Here is an 11,469-nt window from a genome sequence, read left to right as displayed (position 1 = left end):
ATAAAAGTATTTACACATCTTCACAACATTCATGCAAACATGTAGGCTACACATGCCCTGATGCACACAGCCTTCAGCTCAGCCCTTGCATCCTCCATAAAGAGGGAGGATGAGTCAGACAGTCTACTGGACTGGGCATGTGGGTGATGCGGGCAGTGTGGGAGATTGAGTTTCTCCAGTGCTGCAGTTAAACCAGAGGAAAGCGGAGGTGCTGACTCAGCTCGTCTAACTCACGGCCTAATGGGATTTAGCCATGTTCTCCAGGAAGCCATGAGGAAGATTAGGCCGCCTGCAGTTAAGTCTCTGATTTACAACATTTGGTTGCAGACAGAAAACGGTTCTTTAAACACTTTTTCTCTGTTACAAGCAGATGGCTGTGGCTACTCACTGTACATGTGCACCTCTCAGGAGGAAAGGGAAGAGAATCCATGCTCTGTTTAATTGTCCACCTCCACTCAAAAGATTCTTTTTGACATGGGTGTCATAGGTTCCATCCCTGCTGAAAAAAACAGCCTTACCAGCTAAAGGTGGTTTGACCAGCCTGACCAGCTAAAGGTGGTTTGACCAGCCTGACCAGCTAAAGGTGGTTTGCTGGTTGACCAGCTTGTTAAGCAGCTTGTTTGACTACCCTATGATGGTTGACCTGCTAGACCAGCAAAACTCTTGCGACCTTCAGCTGGTTTTCCCAGCTTATGATGGTAATTCAGCTGGTTTTGCTTGTCGTACCACCTCAAGCTGGTAATTTTAGCTGGTGTTGCTGGTCTATAGTGCTGGTTTAACTGGCCATGCCAGCTTATGTTGGTCATTCTTGCAAACCAGCATGATCAGCTTGCACCAGCTGTATCCCACACGACAGGCTGGTCAAACCAGCATGACCAGCTTCCTCAGATGGTCACACCAGCATATCCAGCTGGTGACCTAACCAGCTACACCAGCAAAAACCAGCAAGAGCTGGAAGGAAACCAGCAAAGACCAGCTACCAGCATAAGCTGGTTTCTAGCTGTTTTTTTCAGCAGGGATATCTAAGATGTTTGGAATATTATGTAACTCTAAGCTGAACATAAATATCAACATATACTTAATCTCTTATTTATAAAAGGTTGGACATTTCCAAACATTCATTTGTTGGAATAAATATTGTTACTTTATTAGACATCTATATATGTGCATCAAGTCAAACACTGCATGACATTCATCTTCCTTTGCTGACAATGTATTTAAAGAGTCTCTGTTGGTGTCATAATGATGTCTGTTAGAACCTACCTGACACATTATGCTTATTATCTAAGTGGCAAATTTCTGTGAGGCTGCAACCTTACGAAAAATTCAGAGAATGGTAGAGACAACTAGACTAAATATAGGAGAAGGCAAGTGTTTGAGAAAGAGAGGTGCATGTGAGCGTGCAAAGAGAGGTGCGTGCGTGTGTGTGTGCGTGTGCGTGCATGTGTGTTTGAAGATCATGTGTGAGAGAGGGGTGACTGCCTGCTATCCCCATTCAAACAAAATGGAGGGATAACTGCTGTCTGGAGCTGACCATAGTGCTCCATAAAACCACTAAAGCCAACGGGCTAAATCACATAGTATGAGAAAGCAGAAAGCTGTCCTCTCTTACGTATTCTGTTTCACTTTCCCTGTACACATGCACACACACACACACACACACACACACACACACACATTCTCTCTCTTTCTCCACCTCCACCCCCCACACACACACACACAAACACACACACACACACTTACTAACCTATAGCTACAGTAAAGCTCAAAATGTTCAAGGGGGTGGACAGGGTGTGTGAATGGGAAAGGGAGAAAAACTATGTGAGGATTGATTGCATCACTTGAGTAAGCCTTAGCAGACAGCCTCCTATTAGACTTCACCTCTCAGACAACTTAAAACCACATTCTCTGAGATGCCATTGAGGAGGGAGAAGGGGGTGGCATATGGAATGAGAAAGGGGTAAGAGGACAAATGGGAGTAGGGAAATTATTAAGAGCTCATGTAGAATGCAGAAGGCATGTTAATGCTTGTGAACAGCCCTGGATTTAATGTCAACATGCTCTCATATCATGAGATAAGCAAAAGACGGGACATTTTTTGATGGGATGCTTTGACATAACAAAGGACATTGCCACATTTTAGTCATTCACTGATTACAGTTTAGTTGAAATTATATAGAATTGTATCATAGCTGATGTTTGATGTGTAAAGAGCATTCTTGTTCCAAGAAAAAGCACTCTGAAAGCTTGTGTTGTATGAAAAGCTTTTTTACATCTCTACTACACAAAACATATGCTTAGACTAACTAAGAAAAACATGGATGACTAAAAAAAATGCAAAGGTAATTATGGGAGGGAGAGCCAAAGAATGGTTGATCTATGGGCCACTAAAACCCCATATGTCAAGCCCAACACAACTGGCAGGCCTGTAGCACTTATGATTGGAGGGAGTTCAACAACAAGGGGAAGACAAACTAGAAACAGAGATGGTGTGATGATGTCACTTAAATATCCCCATTTGAATTTATGACTTGGAATGTTTTATGGTGAACCTTATCATGTAGTTCATGATAAGCACTACCTTACAGTATAATGTGCTGTGGTTTATGTCTTTAGAGTAAAATGAGAACCAGTGAAGAATTTGTAATAAAACAAATTCAATTTTAGTAAGCGGTGTAAGGATTTCACAGAGGAGATAATTGAAAACATGAAAGTCCCCGTCAGTTTCACACATAAAATAAACTCACAGCACATTTAGGGCCAATGGTGCACTTTCTCCTCTGTTAAATAAACCCAACAATCAGTACGACAGATGTCATTACTCAATTTCAACTCTTTCCGCACGGTTTGCTTTTTTCCCTTTTTTGTGTTTAAATACATTTTCCTAAAATGAACTTCTCTTTTGCTTTCGTAAATCTGTTGCTTGATGCGAGGATTTTTAACATTTTGAATGATTCAGAACATTGGGAGGGGAAAAGTCAATTGCTCAACAAGAGGGCCTTGAGAACTGCTTGGCTCTCACTGTCTTTGCGTTAACAGTGTGATAAAAAAAACTTTAAAAAAAAACCTGACAAAATAAACTAATCAATGTCATCCATGCTGTGACACATAGAGGGTGCCCCAATAGAAGGCTGCTATGTAGAGAATGATCATAGTAGGCTGACGACATCACCCAGGGATGTAGTTCTCTGTTGAATGAAATTCTTTCCCCTGGCTTGAGTTGGTAAAGTTGGCAGGAGAGCCATGGCTGCTGGACTTCCGTGCCCTGACAGGTTTATAGAGGGAGTGCAGGACTGGATCTAGCCAGCCCAGCTTTCCTAATGCACTCATCTTTAGCCCACACGTTAAACAGTGGGGACGCAAGAGAGCAAGATCTCTGTCGGCTTTTTGTAATTAACCTTAATAGAATGTATGAAAGACAAGGCTCTTCAGGTGTTCCATGGCTGTCTCATACATGGAGATTCTGTGTTGACTAAATGAAAACAGTTACAAATAGGAGACATGACAAGACATGACCTTTAAAACTGACTTATTAAATCCAAAGAGAACATTTTATGAATGTACAAAAATGTTCAAGGCAGTATCAACTTTTGGTTCAATAAAATGTCCAAGCAGCTGATCATTTTTACAAGATGGTTAAAGGGGCCCACCAAAGCTGCTCACAACTGTTTGGCTGAGCAGAGACATGGACCCCTTTTCTCTTCCATTTATATAAACTACACACTAGCCTCACTGGCCTTTTTGAGACAGGCCGGCAGGTCAGTCTGTACTGCCACCTTCTGATTGCCCGTGTAGTATTGCTCCTCTCTAGATGTTATGTCATTTGACGGAGAAAAAAAAAAACATTATTGTAGCATGCCAATATCCACACACACATGGACAAACATTACATAGGCACACACATGTCAACTCAAACACAGAGAGGGATGACTAGAGTCCCACATTTTCATTCAAAGTCAGTGGTCTCACAGGTCCTGTTATGCTGACAGGCAGACATTCAAATCTTTGTTCCAGGAGGCAGCAATGCCAAGACAGTGACATGGCTGATTTATGGGAAAAAATGAGAGAAATTACTGTAAACATGCCAAATTTAAGCTTCAGGGTTTTTTTTGTCAACCAGTGAATAAACACACATTCTTTTCAACACAATCCTCTGTTCTGGAATGTTATTTATGAATGTGGAACACTGAAAATAACCTTCAAGGAGGATGTAATGTCTTCTATTTTTGCATGTTTGTTTTTGATTACAATGTTGTTCCATTGAAGAAAGAAGCTTCTATTGATCATATTTTGGTTGGCAGAATTACAGGCTACTCTTTGTAAAAAATGAGCACAGAAAAGTTCCAGAATTAATCTAAAATGTAAAGTCTTTGCAGAAGCCATGTTTTCATATTCCCAAACCCTTCATAACCCCTTGAAAAACAATCTGTCAATGACATTTTTGATACAAAGAACAAACTATGGCATTCATTTGCAGCACTTATTACAACATATGAGAAATCATGGCATGTATCTTTAGAAAGTCCGCCCCTCCCTCTGGTACTGTGACAGAGCTGTGGCACAGTAGTAGCCCCTGCCTGGCGTAACCTGCAGCTCTCAGGTTTATTTGTACAGCTGAGGGAATTCAAAGCTGCCCTAGCAGACACAGGAAGACCTTTGGGCCTGGGCTTGGTCTGGAGAGATGAAGGGCAGACACTCAAGTGCTTTTTAATGAGCAGGGTTAATTTCCTATTTAGCTCCCTCAGAACTGACCCTTGCTTCCCCAGGAATGGATGATAGGTTTGTTGTCTGGGAGGAAGTCACGTATCAAAGGGCCTTTGCTCAATGGGATAATTAAGTGAATTGATGGCCAAGTCCTGGCATTTTTATATGCCAATGTCTTAATAAGACACATGAGTAATGGAATGGAAAAGGCTGTCATCAGCATCAACCTTATTTGGAATTGTTTATACGTTAGCCAACTAACTCTGTTGCAACATTAATTCAGCAAAACCCACAAAATTAAAATTATGTTACTGCATACCATGAGGACACATTTCAAAGAGCTTAATTTGTACAGTAGCACAAATAAAACTCAAATATCCCCTCTCCCTAAATATCTTCCAGGAGGGGCCAGGGGACAGAGGAAAGGACATTCCCATGACCCAAGCAGGGGGACAGAGGAACAAAGCATGAACATCACAGGCCATTACTGGCTATTGTGGTTAGTAGCTGTGGCTGGAATCTCCGAACACAGATTTAATATGGACTGAAGATATTGTTGTTCTTGTGCAACTATAACTATGTAAAAAAACAACTGTACTATACTCAGACAAGCACCAAATGTACATAACTGATCCATTGTTCCTACAGAAACTATTTTAATCACACATGCACAATGCCTCTGTCTGGTTAGCATTCCGTTCCTTAATGCCTGTTGTGTAGATATGAGCCGTTGAGGGAAGCCCTGGCCTGGTCTGAGATAGTGTTTGCTCAGAACACACACTGTGTGTAAGAAATGTCCTGAGCTACACGCAGGTCTGTTGGAGGAGACTGTAGTGCCCAGTGGTCCTACGCTGCCTGACCGCACATAGTCAGTGAAGCAGCATCAGGCAGCCTGTGGCTCCCTCTTGCTCTTGCTCTAAACAGCTGACCTCCTGACCCACATTAAACCCTACCCTGCGCATGCAGTGAGAGCACAGCTACCAGATGGCACAAGGACACAGATCATCACTTTGAGCAGCTGAATCAACAGAGAATATACCCGAGTGTAAGCTCCAGAATCCAATTCAGCCTGGAGAAAGGTCTCTATGCTGATGAACTTGAGAGAAAACATGATCATGATAATAAAAACCCTGAAATAGCTGAATTCCACATCTCGCCATGATAGCGTGGCTGTGTGACTGAGAGCATGGGAATATGACAGCACCCTGAGGCCAGACTATAGAGTTACTCACAGCACACCACATGTATCCTGCCAGGGTACAGAAAAACACACACACATTATAAAACACACATGCACATTTGGTTATATAACCGTACATACATCTCCATGTACATAATCACATACATTGACTAAAGCATATATTTAAAACATATGTTAAGGTTTGACCTTGCAGTCCTGTTCATTTGAGTGGAGTTTCATACACTGTTGTGGAAAGAAGGCAGTTCAAAGCAGTGACAATACATCCTCACCCATTAGCACCTTATCAGCCTACAGCTCTTACTGTATATGTTTGCAGGACAGAATAGGATACTTGTGACATGCATGAACAACATCTCCTGTGCGTGGACTGCTATATACATATTCTTTCAGTTTGCAAGTTGAAGCTCATTTTAATGCTAGTTTGTACCAAATAAATTACAATAGCCACCTTTGCAGGATACCATGATGGTATTCCTTTTTGTACCAATCTCCAAAACAACACAGAGGCCACTTGAGATTACTCAAGGCCAGGAAGAGCTTTCATTTGGCATAAATTCATGAGGCAAGGGGAAAAAAAGATCTGGAAACCAGCCAAAGACAATATTTGTCAGTGAAGCCTCAATTCAAACAGTAAGTTTATTAAAGTCGGCCCTGCTGTAACTCATTTTTCTCAGGACTGTATATTTTTTATAAAGTTTCAAATTCACAAATATTCTATTTTCTCTTTTATCAGAGCTCCATGAGCACCTTATTTATACATTGGGGGGCCCAGTCCTCTCCTGAGTGAACAATCTCAAGAGTGCATTTCAGGTACTCTTGATCTGCACTTTATGACAGATACTTACCATTTTCAGCCCTAAAATGATAGAGTAAAAACATACCGGTACACACACAGACGAGTGGAAAAGAGAGAGAGAGAGAGAGTAACAGAAAGTGCTCTTGCTCAGTTACACCAAAACACCTTAATCAGACAGATTTAACCCTTTCCATCCATCCAATACCACAGAGAGAGAGAGAGAGAGAGGAAGAGCGACAAAGAGAGAGAGAGAGAGAGCATGTGTGTTCAGGTCTGAGAGTAGGCGTGGAGCTGAGCGAGCCCAGCGGAGCCCCTTGACTTCCTGCACCTGCACGCTCAGCTGCAGCGCTGCAGTGTCAGGCCCGCGGGTATGTAGGTCACAGAGCTGCACACAGCACACTTCCCCAAACAAACACAATCACGCAGGAAACCCCACTCTGGCTTCTGCTACCCACTCTGTTATTATTTACACATCACTTTATTGTGCATGCATGTGCATAAATGTGTTGTTTATTGCATGTGTCTATCTCCTATTGCATGTGCATGTGTGTGTGTGTATGCATGTGTTTTGTGGATCCATGTGTGTGTCTATGACTGTAGTGTGATTTTGGCACATAAAAAAGTAACATTGCATGTCTTTTTGTGTTTATTTTATGCAGGATGGATGATATGAAAATGTGTATTATGTATGACACTGATTGTTTGACAAGAAGGCTGGCTCACAGTCTTTCCTCTAGTTCATCCCAAACTATGTTTGATGACATAGAAAAAACCTGTTCTCAGTGGGCCAGTCAAGTTCTTCCACACCAATCTTGCTCAACAATGTCTTTATGGACCTTGCTTTGTGCACTGAGGGATAGTCATGGACAGTCCATGTTGTCTTGGAATACCGATGTAAGATTCCCCTATAAGCCCAACCCCTGAAACACAACCACTGTTCCCTTATCCCTCCACCAGCATGACACAAGGCAGTGCACAGACCCTGGTCTACAGAGACATACTCCTTTAAGGGTTAACCTGTTGAGGAGTACGGTCACAAATATCTGATTAGAATGTTCGCGAACCAAGAGTTCCACATTATGATGTCACAATTACCCTCAGAGATTTTCCCCATAGACTGTATAAGGAACACTGAAACTATAGATTGTTTGCGTAGAATTCTAGAAGGAACCAGGAAAATAATTCACTCCTCAACAGGTTAAGTGATCTTGCTATGGAAGAACTTGACTGGCTTGCAGAGGTTTTTCCACATCATCAAACACCGTTAGGATGAAGTAGAACAGATATTGTGAGCCAGGCCTTCTTGTCCAACATCAGTGTCTGACATTTTACATTTTATGCATTTATGAATATGATTTTGGTATGGAAGAACTTGACTGGCTTGCAGAGAACAGGTTTCTCCACATCATCAAATACATTTGGGATGAAGTATAGCAGACATTGCTAGCCAGGCCTTCTTGTCCAAAATCAGTGTCTGACCTCACAAATACTCTTCTGAATGAAAGGGCAAAACATTCTACAGACACTCTCAATCCTTCCCAAAAGAGGGGAAGCTGTTACAACTGTAAAGGGGGACCAAGTCCATATTAATACCTGTGGATTGCCATTGAAGTTCCTGTGGGTGTAATGGCAGGCGTCTCAATACTTTTGTCTATATAGTGTAGTTACAAATCGTCTAAAGAGAAACATGCTTGTTGATTGAGTTTTGTTAGCTGTTAGCACTAGAGCACTTTTAAAGAGGTAAAGAGTCCAAACACTAGAATAACTGATTAAGCCTGTTCAACATCAAATACTGGTTGGCCAGGGCAATAACAACACATAACTTCCAAAGTGAAAAAATATTATGCAGCCATTTATTGAAGTAGATTATCTACTTTATATAATATGCCAATTCTAGAATAACTCCTTCAACATCAGTGGCAGTGTTTAAATCAACAGTGGCAGTGTTTGAGCAGTGATAGATTATAGGAACTCACATATGACCCATTTCACATATCTCACTTCCTGTTTCACCAAATCCTGGCAAGATGTGACCTTTGTGAGAGAGACAAAGCTATTTTAATAAACAGAATATGACATGATATATACAAATGTATTTATATGTATGTTTTGCATTTATGTAAACTACAATACAACACCTCAATTGACACAGCTGAGTCTGATGAGATAATACTGTTTCACTGATTCATACAGAGCCTTGAAAGTACCCAAACATGAAAGTAGCATGGACTGATACTCTTATGATTTCCCATTTAGAAGATATCTTATGTCCATCACATGCAATGTGTGGGTTAGTGGTGGTTTATATAGTGTAATTCAGTCAGCTATTAAGAAACATTCCTGGTAGTATATTTATGGTGACTTGTGCCCACTGCTATTCTGAAGTGTAATGTTCTATGTAACGTTAATAGAAAATGAATGCCAAGACCCTCAGATGTCTTTCCAGCACATTAACTCCAGGAAGTAGTTTATTTTAAAGTCTAGAATACAACTCGACCTTTGATTAGAACTATTTAAGATGTTGTTCTTACTATATGCAGCATTTTCATCCTCTTAAAAGAATACCTTAACGCATAGTTAAGTAATTACTGTAAAATGTGTAAACATTTGTATTCCTAGACTTGTACTTAGACAAGTGCTTGTTACAGAATAACCTGTCTCACACTTGCACATGTGGTGTATGCCCAGTAGAGAGCTTTTTTCTTGGGAACTTTGATATCACCACCGCTTTTAATTAATTTCATGCTTGTTTTGGCACATCTTTCTGCTTTTCCTTTAAGTGAACAGTAAAAGGGCTTGTGGAAGAGGGAGGACAAAGTAACTCATGTCATTATCCTTACTCATTAGTGTAAATGTCAAAACATGGGAGGTATGTTTTGAGCACTCTTTCAGAGATTGCTCTGGGCACACAGTGCCTCAGTGTTGGAGAAATATGGGGGCTCTATGTTCTTAGTCTCATGCCTCCAAAGGAAGTCAGTGCAGCGTGGAGAATTCAATTGAAAACCCAGACACAATTAGTTCCAAGCAGACTGAGAAGCATTCTATGAACAACTCAACAATTAGGGGGATTAAAAGCGATGATTCGGTGCAGGAGTGGTCCCCCTGTTTGAAGGGAACAACAAAACACAGTGGCTGGATGAATTTGCCATGAAATTTGACAAGAAATGTTTTATAATCACTTTGAAAGAATATAGAAATGTAGCATACAAAAGATACTTTTAATTGAATACAATCGTAATTCCAAACCATTTGATCTTTTATTCATCTTCAGCAAACCAATACACTGAATTATATTTGTCTTGACTGGAGTAGTTATGTCTATTAAAGGATTAAACAAGATTAAAGATCAAATCCCTGCATTTCACAATTGTGAAAATGTGCTGTGCAAAAACCTGTTTGTTTAGAACTGTGTTTACCAGGTTAGCCTAATTGGTTGTGACACTTTTTCTGTTCTTGCGGTCAGCTCGGCGTGGCTCATCCCCATGTTTTCTCACCCTGCATTATGGACTACAGAGGGGTTGGCAATGGCCAGATCACAATGAAGACGGAGCCAGACTCTGAAGGCACTACCTCTATAATCTTCCTCAAATATAATATGAATGTACTGTAGATAAATGCATTCAAACACGTGTACAGTAGAGTAAAGAGCACAGAAAATTAGGCACACAGTTTAAAGGATCAAAATTCCATTTTTTGTGAAAACCCCTTTTTCACAGAAAAAAGAAGCAAAAGTGGAGGCAAATTGTTTTTAAAAAACGAACCAAAATTAAAGTACGGTTGAAAGTGAAGCTGTGTATTTTGACAACAATCCTTAAGGTCACAAGGACTTGCTTTTGGCAGCCGATCTGGACAACCAGATTGGCTGCAGCCCACAAGTCTCAGAGAAACTCCCTCTTGCCGTCTCTCTGTCACTTACTCACTCACACAAACAAACACTGTCCCTCTTTTTCACTCATACATACAGGCCACACACACACACACACACACTCACCCTCACCGCAGCTTCCTGTAGAGTGTGAAAGACACTCCTCAACCCCAGAGGACACCTCCCTTCCCACCAGCAGGACAGGGTTTCCTGACACTGACGACTGCAGGAGCTTGGCCCATGCCAGTGCCTGGCTGACACAGCCTCTCTAAAATAGCCAAGCTTGTAAACCATGAATCTGTGTATTCACAAACTCAGCCAATCAGTAATCTTACAAAGAATCCTTCAGCAACATCCACATGGTAGCCAACATTATCTTGACTAAGACACCCTCAATATTACACATCAACATATTTCAACAATATATAACACATATCTCCCCTGCAGACCATGCATGCAGAAACCTGCAGAAGTTGTTATGATGGACAATAGTGTCCAGTAAAATTACATTTGTGCACAGTATGGACTATTTTCCCACAACATTGAGATGAAAATGCAAGGCTTAAGGTAAGGGGAATTACAGCTGCACAGTGTAGTGCATAGTGCACTCAATTGGCTTCTTAGTAACACTGATACAACAATAGCGCCACCTGGTGGCCAACAGGATGCTATTGCTTGTTTGTAAGCTTTGTGTGGGAGGAGAAATTGGGTCTTTTCTGTAAGTCTCCTGTCTAACAATGACAACACAAACACACACCTGTTTTAGGTGAAATGAGCCATGGAGACCAATACACACCCATATATAAAGGATAAAGGACTGCATCGTAGACAAACAGATGATCTGTGGTCTTTTGGGCCCCCACCATCGACTTCAAGGCAGCGCTGTCTGGAAGGCGCTAGTGT

The sequence above is a fragment of the Alosa alosa genome, chromosome 17 (genome assembly GCF_017589495.1).
Source record: "Alosa alosa isolate M-15738 ecotype Scorff River chromosome 17, AALO_Geno_1.1, whole genome shotgun sequence".
NCBI classification, from domain to species: Eukaryota; Metazoa; Chordata; class Actinopteri; order Clupeiformes; family Clupeidae; genus Alosa; species Alosa alosa.
Note: the sequence above shows the minus strand (reverse complement) of the source record.